Below are 13168 nucleotides of genomic sequence, written 5' to 3'. Positions count from 1 at the left end.
CGCCTCCCCGTCTCTTTCACAGCGTGCTTCTCAACTCTGGGTTTACTGATTAGCCTTCTCCATAAATAAGTAATCAAAGGGAGAGCAGCGATATTCCGATCGCCCTTATCATCGCTCGCTCGCACACATCACAAACGCACGCACGTTCAATTGATCTCAAGATAGCAGCTGTCTGGAGGTACAGAAAATTTGTAATAATAATCAGACGGAGAAACCTGAGTCAGTTCTTAACCTCGACGTGTGAAGTAAACACGCAGTACGGGGAAAATGTACCGTGAGTGTGCCAGCATGTGTGTGAAGGACAGGAAGCCATAGGGACGTCGAGATGGAAAGAACGGGAAGAGAGGGAAACATACAGTCGGTGTAAGTGTGACTAAACTGACTGCAGCAGAATGACTCACCCTGTTGCCACAGCAACCCAAAGACACACTCTCCTCTCCTCTAATGTGCGATTTCAACAACTTGTCGAAAAGGTGGCTGAAGGGGGAGAAATGTACATTTATGGAAATCACTAGGGGAAAGGTGGGGGTGGTGGAGGCCAGAGCATGGGTGCACACAACAAGCATAAAAGCCTTTAAAAAAAGAGCAAGAGATAATAACAAAAAAACAAGCTTGCAGCCCCATTACAGAGTGCGTGTGTGTGTCTCAGCAACACTGCAGTATAGAAGCCAGTGGCACCTTCTTCTCCACCGGAGTGGATGAACCTGTGTGTGGGAGTTTAGAAGGACTTTAATAAATAATTCCTGTTGGTAAAAAGTGTAATGTCTGGCCTCTAAGCACCAAACTGAGACCCCATTTGGATTTCATTTGCTGCAAAGATTGGCCACTTCCAGTTTCCTCACTTTCATACGATCCAGCTGTAACTGTTGTTCATTTTTACCAAGTTTAGTTATTTACTTTTTTTAAGGTTTCTCATTCTGCTTTGGTGAAATTACCACAGGCACCTTGCACTGTTTTGAATGAGCTTTATTAATTCAGTAAAACATGACATTGGTTGTTTTGTCGCATCTTTTGCTGAACGGGGAAAAAAAAAACAATACACGATTGCTTAAACAGCGGGCTGCACAGTGGTGCAGTTGGTAGAGCTTTTGCCTTGCAGCAAGAAGGTTCTGGGTTCAATTCCCAGCCCCGGTCTTTCTGCATGGAGTTTGCATGTTCTCCCTGTGCATGCGTGGGTTTTCTCCGGGTACTCCGGTTTCCTCCCATAGTCCAAAAACATGACTGTTAGGTTAATTGGTCTGTCTACATTGCCCCTAGGTGTGAGTGTGTGTGTGCATGGTTGTGTGTCCTGTGTGTCTCTGTGTTGCCCTGCGACAGACTGGCGACCTGTCCAGGGTGAACCCCGCCTCTCGCCCGGAACGTTAGCTGGAGATAGGCACCAGCAACCCTCCCGACCCCACTGAGGGACAAGGGTGTCAAGAAAATGGATGGATGGATTGCTTGAACATGTTTTTTTATTGAACACGAAAATAAGTATGCTTTTACTTTTGTCGTTACGGTGGAATGTCTCAAGAAGATCAAAAACAGATTTCATGTTGTGGCACGCTTGCATTCTTACTTTATACTACATACTTTATTGACTTAATTCTATTGAACGAGCATTCAACAAAAATACAGTCAAGCAAAAACGATGGGGATGAGAATGAATATACGTCTTACTCACAATACAATTTCCACAATGTCAGAAATGTGTGACTATCTAACTTCAAGGTAAATAAAAAGAGCAACTATGATACTGAACCAACACTCAGTTACAGCAATTAGGTAAAACGGAACATAATTAAGTGGATACAACAATCTGCAAAGCATCTTGGGAACTCCATCCATCCATTCCCCAACATGTTACGATATCAAAGATAACCTGAATAAATACAAAACGTAGTTTTCATATGATCATGTCCTTGTTTAAGCTAAAGTTAACCAACTCTATCTAAAAATGAGCTGCTTCTATAAACAGAGATGACGTTTTCCTTTTTTTTCCTTTTTTTTTAAATTACTCTTATGCAAAACTGTTTTAATTCAGCCTCTGTTGAGGGGTTTCCAACACGACCAGTATATTTCAAGGAAAGCTGCAGCGCCACAGTCCAAACTTTGAATTGGCCCACTTATGATCCTTCGACAACATTATTTGAGCCGTTCAGAATGAGGGCTTCCTGGTTGGCTTTGGACCGTTCTAACCTCTGCATGTGACCAGAGGGGTTAAGACAAAGTTCACAAAGTGATGGATTGCCCACTCACATGGCACCTTCTGGGTTTTCTGCTAGAGAGCGGAATTTATGGTTTCATCTCTTAAAGGGAAGTTAACTGGCTCCCGAAGATGCAAAATAGCCCCAGACCATCATGCTCCCACCAGCTTAAAATACTAATATAATACTATTTTATTTTTAAAATGCTTCGTTAGCTTTACAGTAGTTCATTCCCTTTATTTTCCTTGTCAATGGCCACTCTTCTTTGTTTTCACTGTGGTTTGTTGGATTCCCCACACCCTAGAAAAAACAAACAAACTTTATAACCCTTTAGAGGCCAATTAATGACAAAGATTTGGTTCTTCAATTGTTTTGAGAAATTAATGTTTGCCGCAGGAGTTGCGAACAGGAGCTGGGATGCTTCTTCCCCCACTCCCCCATTTGCATTTTGGATTTACAGTAAAATTAGCTTCATCCGAAACATTTGATTGTGGCTAAGAGAATACATTTGTAAGGGGGAAGGCCCTACTCACAGTACCGTACTTGTGTGTGTCTTGAATTTGGATGTGAAAAGAGTTGAGTTAACATCCCACCATATTTAACTGACATATTTAACCTGCAATTAGCTGGCAAGTGAAAATGAATCTAACCGTGTACCTCCCACGTCCTTCCACTCACGAGGCGACAGGAGCACCAAACAACACAAGCGAGGAGAGAGAAGAATGATGGTCTTTATACTCCACTTAATTGGGTCCTGTGTGGACACATTCTCAGTTCAAGGCAGCTCATTAAGCTCCTCTGCAGAAAAAAAAAATAAAATAAAAATAAATGTTCCAAATCAAAGAGTAACACAATTACAGAAGATAAGCTCATAAATAAATAGATATAATTTCCCCCTAGACTCAAAAGACAAGTTTATCTTGAGGTTGTGTTCTGTAGAGCAGAGAGAGGAAGATAAAAAATAAAAAAGAAATAACATTTTCTTCAGCTTCCTTCTGCCGGCAGTGTCTGTGTCTGTGATTGAAGGGGCTTGATTAAAGTTCGGAGGTGACTACCGCTCTGTGGCCTTTTGCTATCACATTTGACTCACCAGCGAGTCGACGCAGAGAGAGAGTGGGAGGAAGTACAAAGTTGTTTTACACTAATTAGAAAAGGAAATCTAAAAAACTGAAACCACCACAACTTTATACACACTACAAAAATACACCGTACGCAGACGAAAGCCGTAGGATTTAATTGAGAAAAATCAACGTCCGCTCCCTCACTGCTTTTCTTCCCCGTTGATACAGGAAGCTGTGACCTGAATAAGATGAACCTGATCTCTTTGCTTCCTTTCCAGTCGTTGTTCATTGATCCTCCAGGATTCCCGTGACATTCAGCTGCTCTTTCGCATGTTCACACAGCTGTCAGAAAACGACAGATTAACGGGCCTCACAAGTTTGGAAGTCCAGTAAAATTGATTAAATATTTGACTTGTTTTGACAGTTTAAGCATTAAGTCAAATTTGATATTTTTAACCCTTAGCTGTCAGCTTGTTCCGTTGATCTGTAGGCTTCAATGAACTTAGTGATTTTTGATTTTCTAGTAATATAATTATCAGTAAAGCTGTTTTGTTATATTCCGGTGACTTTGACAGTCCAAAGCTTTTGCTGTCAAAATGAAACCTATAAGCACCGAAACTAGCCGCGAGATTGCACATCGTGATTCAGTCATGACCGACTGATATGTTCATTGCCGGGGGACGCATGTGTGGGAATTTGTCCATTGGGTGTGTGAGTATGTGTTTATGAGTGAATTTTGGCTTGCTGAAAGGTTGACACCGGCACCATGCTGCAATTAGCCAAACAAGAGACGGTGACATATTGAGCGCTGCTAGCACCTTCTGTTAGTCAGCCTGCAGATCTCTCTGCAGGCCTTTACTGCCACAGCTACAGCGTCATTTTAAATACTGCAGTGTGCTAACATTAGGTCAGATTGAAGTTTTATTCAAAACCTTTCTCAGTAGCTACGAAGCAAAATAAGAAACATACGGAGTACATAAAATAGAGTCAGTCACTGTTTTTTGTGTTTAACGTTTCTGTAGTTGAAATAACTGCAGCGAATGACATGGTTCCTATAAACATCATCAGTCTAAGAAAAAAAAACACATTCCATACATTCATCTTTTACCTCTGAGCAGTTTTTTTTTTGCACATAGTCGTATTTATGTCACATACATATATTTTTATCATTTTACAGAAATTTTGAGAAGTCTCACATGAACTTGAATCGATAAGGTTTTCATAGAATGTTCTATTTTTTCACACGACTAAAGTTCAAAAAGTGTACTACAGGTTTAGCACTTCAAAAACAGTCAGGTATTTGTTATGTAATAGTCAGTTTTAAAAGGTGGGATCATGCTCTTGTTATGAAAGCCTCTTTGAAATTTTCTTCCTGCACTAATATTTCACATGTTCATTGGTCTGTGTTTAAGGTAGTTCAGAGGCCCTAACGCAACACAAAGATTTTATAACGAATCTAAAAAAAAATCTGTAAACATAGAGATGTGACACATAACAAATTAAATCTTCAATAAATCTTCAGAGCTTTTTTGTTTTATTATCGTAATAAGGACGCTGTTGCCTGACATTTTTTTTGTTTTCATTCATATGTTCCTCTATCTCATCAAGCCTGCTGGGCTACACTGTGTGTGCACATCTACACACCAGCACACAGTTATGCAAAGCCAAATGGCATCATTCTCCCCAGAGAGGCGCTCATCATCCTCCTCCTCTGCTTCCTTCACCTCACAGCGCCGGAAGAAATAAGAAAAATAAAATGTTTGCAAATCAGTCCATACCAAAAAAAAAAATAAAAAATTTAAATCTATGTTTATTCTGTATTTTCTAAATCTGAAATTCTTTCTTCACGTAACAGTTTTTAAAACTCTTCAAGGAAGGCGAAAGGGACAAATCTCCCCTCTGACAGCCGTGCGGGAACAACATCCACAACTAATCATCATACTTGGAATAAGTATGCTCAGGTGCGTGTGCTGTGGAGATGCTCGCTGTCTCACTCACACACGTATGCACGTGCATACCCAGGTGAAAAAAAAGTATACTTTAGTATACTTAAAACATACTTAAATTTGTGAAAGTACACTTTAAGTTTACTAATTATTAAGTGTACTACCTATAAGTATATCTGAAGTATACTAAAAATATACTTGTACCAATTTCGAAATTAGTACTTTAAACACACTTAAACATAATTGTACCAAAATACACTTTTAATATATTAAATAAAAGTATACTTTAAGTATATGAATGAATGTGTATGAATTTTTAAGTGCCTTAATAATCTTTTACTATTTATTAAAATTGCATACAATAAAAAAAGGATAATCATGATGTAATTTTTAAGGAAGTACCCAATCCATTTTCTGATGCGTGATGTAAAACCTTATAATCAACGGCATTAGCTCCAGTTCATACTCCAGACCAGATGGTGCGGTAATTTGCAAAAGAAGACGCTGTTCAAATTCGCCATTTTACTAGCATAATATTGCCTTAAAAGTAGAGAGGGCCTTGACAATAGTTACTACTTTTGGTAAATTCAAGCTGGTGACGTCCTAGTCCTAGTTAGACGACAACACAACGAGACAACAACCGATGGAAATGAAATGTGTGTCACAAAAGGAGCCCAGAGGGACGAAGGCTGCTAAGTGTTGCTAGCTGGTGGTAAGTTTGCTTATTAATTACCTTCATTTAATTATAAACAGTAGTATATATGTTGGTTTCAAATAATTATTTTATCAATTTTATTGTGACTTGTATGATTATTACAATAGGAATCATTCATGTTATAACTGCATGGATGTTTGTTGCGACTTATACTTTAATTCATAAACTAACCTGGTTTTAATTAAGCTCCATAAGACAAAGAGATATAAGGTGGTTCTAACTCGTTCATCAATGTTTTTATCTTCAACATATGTTTGCAGTCTAACTAAGCAAATGAAGATGAAAAAGGAAGCCAGAGAAATCAGGTGTTAGAAAACCTAAAGACTTTCCTGTCTCAGAAGAAACTCTGACTCCACCAGATCACCAACCAGCTCTAAGGATCAACCTCCACATTGTCTTCATGATGTAAGTTTGTTTTTTCAATGAGGAGCTAGCTACATTTTCAACAACAAAAACTGGTGTGTTACTAACACCAAGTGCTTAATAAACATCATTTGATTTAAAGGTAACTCGAAAAAAAATTTCTCTTCTTGTTATTCTAACATTTATCTTTCATTTTTTTAAATTTGTTGTTATCTTTCTTTTTTTTATATTTGCAGTCCATCACAGGGTCACCAGTCCCTGTGATGGACTGGTGACCTGTCCAGGGTGAACCCTGCCTCTCATCTGATGACTGCTGGAGATGGGCACCACCAGCCCCCCTCACCACCCTGCAAGGATCAGTGTGTTCAGATTTTAAGGTAGTTTGTCTCCTTAAGTCCACACTTAAAACAGCTTCATAGTTAATGCCAACATCAACTGACTCTATGACGTTGCTGACTATTTTTCTTTTCTACTTCTAACATAAACAGGCAAAGAAGACACCCAGAAATGTTTTTCCACCCCAGGCATCCGGTCCCAATCATCATCAGTTCTTATGATGTCACATACATGGCGAGTCCACAAAGTCTTAAAATTGTAAGTATTATTTTTTTATTTGCCATTTTTCTGTTCTCTTTAAATACAAATACTTTCTCTGTTTAATTGCTCTATTGTTCTTTTTTGTAGGTTCCTGTAAGGTGCAGTGAACGGGAATGTTCTGTCGTTGATCCTCACCTTCATGTTTTATTGTCACACTTAAATTTTCATGTTCATGTGTTCACTTTTGATGTGTAAACTGATAATTTATGTAAAATTCATAAAGTTGTGAGTAAAATTGGACACTTTTAAAATGTCGGTAATAAAACAAAATATTTGAATTACCTTGAACATTTTGTGTAATTAATCTTTCCATGTAATTTTAGCCTTAAACAATGTAAGTACGTAGTGTAGTTATGCATGTCATTTACAAAATAGGTACGTAAGAATAAAGACTTCAACAAGTAATTAAAATTGTACTTTATTATCAATAGCAGGAAATCAAAAATAAAAATTAAGTGTAATTTAAATACATTACTAATATATTAATAGTATATTTAAAATATATTAAGTATATTAAATATATATTTTAATATAATTCTGAGACAGAATTATTACACTCAAAATATAATTATATCAAAATATAATAAAGCTCTGAAATATGATATTTAAAAAGTGTACTTAAAGTACACTAAGTGCACTTGAAGTTGTTCCAAAAAAGTACATATAATATACTATCAGTTGTAATGTAATATACTAAGCACAAAATTAGTTGTTACAAAATAGTACAGTTTAAGTACATCAATAAAAGTTTACTAAAGTATGTTAAAATTTAGTATACTAAAGTATACTTTTTTTCACCTGGGTACAAAAAGATTAAAAATATGATCGTGACCTCTGTCCTGTTTGTTTTTTTGTCAAACATTTCAATCAGCGTAGTTGTGACGCAAGCACTCAACCACACAAACATGGTTACAACTCTATTGTGGCCCTAATTAGGGCTTGATGGAAACAACTGGCAGCCATTCAGATTCTTCTGCCTCATCCGCATGAATATTAACAGTGTTGTTCAGGAAGATCAAAATCTATTTGAAATTCTGCGCATCACTCAAACTGCTAATCTGTATTTGTTTGTCGAGATACTTCTGTGTGCATAAACATGAGCTGATGAACACATTTTTTGCAACGGCCTTTCTTTCGGATCTGACTGTGCAGAGAGATGTGAATTTGTGCGGCCCGTTTAAACCTAAGACAGAGACTTCATCGGGATCTTAAAGTGGCTGGTCACGCCACCCAACGTGAGTCGATTAAAACAACTCAGCCGAACTCAAAAGTTAACGCTCCGGTAACGTGAAAGAAAATTCTTAATGGCGATTATGATCAAAATAATTTTTTTTTTCTATCAGAAGCATTCAGGTGTGGCAACAAAATTAAACACAGAAACAAGTAATATTTCACTACACTTCGGCGACATATGTGTTTGAAACCTATAAGCAAATTGAGAAAAAGAAACAACAGTTTCGTAATAGTTAATTTCGCAACAGATGGATCTGCTGTCAGTGACATCATCCGTGTGGCCTCAGTAGGTGGCTCACTCCTGTTTGGACTGCCAATCAGCCAACAATGCCATGTGGATGTGGCTTTTTTTTCCCTCTTATCACACAGGTTGCATAGAAACACCTAGTAGATGCAATAAGCAGCATCCTCTCCGTGTGAGTAATGTTCAGTGATGGAAGGGCCATTTGTTTTGTAACAACTCAGAATGATGCAAGCTGAGTCTCTGGAGGATCAGGCATGTAGCTTTCAGTGACTCTGCCTGTGTGTGTGTGTGTGTGTGTGTGTGTGTGTGTGTGTGTGTGTGTGTGTGTGTGTGTGTGTGTGTGTGTGTGTGTGTGTGTGCGCGCGTGTTTGTGTGTAGGGTGAGGGAGCTCTTTTTTTAAACCCAAACTGTGTGAAGGCGTACGTGCATATGAGTGGGCACAAGCGTGGAAGGTGTGAGCGCGGTGCAGAGAGCGCTGTGTGTGGGACATGCATCCATTTTACCGTACAAGGAGCTGCATTTGATGTGAAATATCACATCCTTTGTGCTCCTGTCACATGCACAGCCCATGTTTTCCTGCCTTGTTATCGTCTCCACTTTATTTCTGTTTCCCCATTGTCAATATCCATTATTTCCAGAAATTACTCCCCCCCACCCCCACGCCACCCCCTTTCCTGAGGGTAAGAGCTCTTCTATCTGCTCCCATTATCAAGCATTAAACAGCTCATCTTACTCCGCCACCTCCACCGCTGCTGTTATCCAAAAAAAAAAAAAAAAAAAAGCATTAAAAGAGGCAATTATTGGGAGACTTTGTACAAGCTCAACAATGAACTAAAAAAAGGATTTTACCAGAACGCCTTTTGCTCTCCTGTCCTACTGTGCCTAGCCCTTCAATGTTCAGCAGGGTTCCGCTCTTCTTTCTGTCCGGTTAAATGGTCTATTTGAATAGTCATGAAATTATTGTTATGACAGTATCTTTTTGATGGATGTATTAACACGTTTTAAGCATATTCAAAGCTGCAATTTGTGGTATGTTATCCTAAAGCTGAAAATCCTGTATGTTCTAGAACATACAGACCTAACGGAGCACTCAGCTGACCTACTGTAATATTTGCACTACTCCAAACACTCTAAAGGAAAAAAACATCACATGTAAATACATACATATGTGCATTTTTGTTTATTTTACAAGACAGATATTGATTTACATATATATATACATATTATATTCTCAAAAGTTTATTTACATTTCATGTCCATGTGAGTTTCTGAAAACAAAATTGAATCCCTTGTTTGGATCAAATAAAACTGATCCAACCACATATATAAAAAGAACCTGAAATTCGGTGATAATAATCTCGGTGCTCTTTTGTTTTGGACATGTTTCTGACCCCAAAGTGAGGCCAGTTGTTACCCTTTTTTTTAAAATAAAAAAAAACAAAGAGACATTTCATTGTCTCGTATTCAAGGGAAATATTTCCAACAGGAAGTGATTTAACAACAAAGGCCTCTATCTCTCGCCCAGTGAACCTGATAAACTCCAAAAGGTGAGGCTCTTTAATACTGCATGGACTCCAGCATGGTTCTTTAGCTCATGAAGTCGGTCATAGCATCCATATTTACTCTGAGAGGGGTAATTAATTCTAAACACTCATCTGCCCTTTAGCTTGTTTAAATATTTATACAGCATTCAGTCTTTTTTTTTTCTACCTGCCATTTATCACCATCCGTCGTTATCCTTTCTGCCTCGCTCTGGAAGGAAACGGCTTCTATATATGGCAGACAAATTGATTTAAGTCTCTGCAATAATTCTTGCTTGTTGACGAGCAGAGAAGAAGAAAAAAAGGAAGCTCATTGATCAGGCTGTCAGAGAGTGCTCTGCAACAACAAGCAAACAAAAAAACCCAACGCAGACGTCACAAAGCGGTACAAATGAAACTATTTTGTTGCCAACAAGTTTCGAAAATTATATCAGCGCATGGATTATAGACTCGCAGATATGTTTGTTTTTGTGATTGATTTATTGTCGGGGCCGATGCAGTGAATTAGGGTTTCCAAGCTGCCACACAAAACCCAATTCTGAAAAGAGAATAATGAGAATAAAAGCTCCCACCCCACCTCCTTGTTTTTATTATATTTATGTTTCTGACAGCTTTCAGCATTACACTGGCAACAGATACACTTCAGTCATTTGTGGCCATGGCAACTGCTGCTCTTGTGCAGTCAAGAGTCTTTAAAGGGCCAGCGTGCAGACGCAGGCTGGAAAGTTGGAATATGACATTTTGCATCGGGTCCAGTGTGATAAGTGAACAGGTCATAGTGCTGCATGAGACGTTTATACCTCCTTTATCTTAAAGATGGGAATCGCTGAAATCTGATGAACAACAAAAATTGTGTAAACAATTAGATCTTCAAAACTCACATATGAGTTATCACAGAGTTCTTTGCAGAGTGTGAAATGAGAGGACATTTTATCTGCATATCTACTTTTGACATAATAATAATAATAAAAAAGAATCTAGGCAAAACAGCAGAAAAACTTAAAGAAAATGAAAGTAATTAGGGAAGAAGTACATCAAGGTTCATTGCCACTCAAAATGCCGGTCTAAGAGATAAATAATCAACTCCTTCTTGCAAGTTCATTAAGGCCAAAGAACATAAATAAAAGCTCACAACGTTCCAAAGCACAGGGGCTACAGAGCGCTGTTGCTTTTAGCTTTAAGCCTTGGTTTGGGAACAGATAGAAACTGTTAGTCTAGTGTCACTTGAAAGTGCAATTGCCTCAGTATACTGATCTTCTTTTAATTACACTTTTTAACATTTCAGATACTTCTGTGAAACAAATACTCTAGGCACACACTGAGATTTAAAAGCTATAAAAAAACTGGATGTCATTTGTAGAGCAGTGATCAAAAATACTGTATCATCAGTTGTAAGAGGTTACATGAGAAGCATGTGAAGCAACAATAAAACTGGACCAAGAACAAAACCTTGCAGAACTCCATGATTAAGGGTTAAGTGCTAAAGTTTCTGAAAAATAAAACTTTTGAGGCTTGTATGAGCGTGCATATGCATAATTACGTTCACATGCAGTGCGATGAGTTGTTTTAAAATCCTGCCTGGAGGATCGTGTTCAGACATCCTGAAACTCGAGCTAGGACTTAATGTTTGGTTGAAGAATTTAGAGTGAAACTTCAGCGAATGTTTTGTTTATGAAAGAGCGAGACAAAGCTCTGCCTCCAACAAAGACAGAAGTTTCCAAGTTTTAATTGCAGTTTGGGATCAAGCAAGATGTGTTTGTGTTTTCTGTCCATCATTTTCACTTCATTATCTGTGTTTATGATATCTCAGCATGACTTCTGAGACTTATGCTTTTTTTTTGCACCACCATTTGAGGTAGGTGACTTACAGTACAACGTGACCGGTTGCCTACAGTAAGTCAATCGTATCAAGTTGAATACCAATTAGCACAACGCAATCTGGCAGCTTTAAATGAGGTCTGACAAACACTGTTTCTATAAGTGACATCTCAAGGCGACATAAGGTTGCTTGAAGTGTGAAGACAGCAGATGGTTGTTGGCAAATGTCTTGCGATCGCAAGATATACCGGGCAGCAAGAAATATGTCTGAAGATGTGTTTGTTATGCAACTGGAATGTTCCTGATGCAAAGAATGTTTTAGTAAAAAATAAAAAAATAAAAATCCTTGATGTTGCTTTTGAGTTTTTGATTTCATTGATGGTACTTTTGCCTCCTAGGTCATGTGGTGACGTTTAAAGCGGCAGATTGATCATTTGGACAGAGCTCTGCTGGTTAGCTCAACTTTCGATTGTACTTCTCTCCAGTCTTGAGACATTGTTTAAGATCAGAGCTCTAGTTAAAGTTTCTAAAGCTGATACTGACTGAACAAAGATAGCGATAAGTCTGTGCGCTATTTGTACTTGCAGGTCGTAATTTCCAAGTCCCAAGTTGAACCTAAAGCACTTTCGATTCTGTTCCTTTCCACTCGTCAGACTCCAAAATCAGGGATCTCGATTTCTTCACTTTCACCTGAAATGATGACATTGGGTCGTTATCATACTTTTTCTTTGCACTGAGTGTTGAGATCCTGCACTCTACGAACAGTCAGCTCCCTTTAAAACTACCTCATACAGCCTTCCCTCCTTGTAAAAGGTAGAAATGGCTGTTTGATGCACAACTATCAGGTTCAGAGTTTCCAATGGTGTAGTAGACGATAATAGAATCTCTGTATTAAAAATCATTTTTATTTGTCCTTTGTAATGCTATAAATTTCATAGATATGACCTTTTCAGAATTGTGTTGAGCCATATTCACCAAAATTAGCAAAAAAATATGAATTTCTTGATGTGAACCAATCCAAACTGGTTTCAAAGAAAGCTTTTTCAATGCTGTTCTAATTTGTATGGACGGAGAGATCCTTTCTGAGAGAAAATCTAATTTCCTGCACATGCAGCACACATCCACTTATCTTAAAAAGGGAATTATTGGCCTTGAATATTTAATAACTAATGACTTAAGCTTCTGACAAATTAGTTACTTTAATCAGGCTATTATGAGATGCAGATTTTTTTTTCTTCGATTCCCAAAAAAGTCTGAAATCTGGCTTCATTTGTAACATCAGCATGCAGTTTAGATATCAGTACGTCTAAGCTACATCTGAGAGATCAGACTATAAACATTTTAATGATGACTATTTTAGGTCTATCTGTATTCAGTTAAGGAGACGCCAGCTTGTCTATGAAGTTCAACGGTTCACTCTTGACAGCTTTTGCATGTCCTCCCGAATGCAACCGTGAGCCATCT

General features: G+C 38.1%; 1 long non-coding RNA gene across 1 annotated transcript; it reads left to right on the top strand.

Annotated features, from left to right (window-relative positions):
• Window positions 1–6170: 6170 nt before the first annotated feature.
• LOC145551316 (uncharacterized) lies at window positions 6171–7199 on the top strand. The gene is made up of 3 exons (XR_014087125.1): window positions 6171–6648; window positions 6760–6865; window positions 6956–7199. It is a non-coding gene; the product is annotated as an uncharacterized LOC145551316 (long non-coding RNA).
• The last annotated feature ends 5969 nt before the right edge of the window (window positions 7200–13168 follow it).

The sequence above is a fragment of the Poecilia reticulata genome, chromosome 4, assembly GCF_904066995.2.
Source record: "Poecilia reticulata chromosome 4, P_reticulata-male-v2, whole genome shotgun sequence".
NCBI lineage: Eukaryota > Metazoa > Chordata > Actinopteri > Cyprinodontiformes > Poeciliidae > Poecilia > Poecilia reticulata.
The sequence above is the reverse complement of the archived record's forward strand: the minus strand, read 5'-3'. Positions and strand labels throughout refer to the sequence as shown.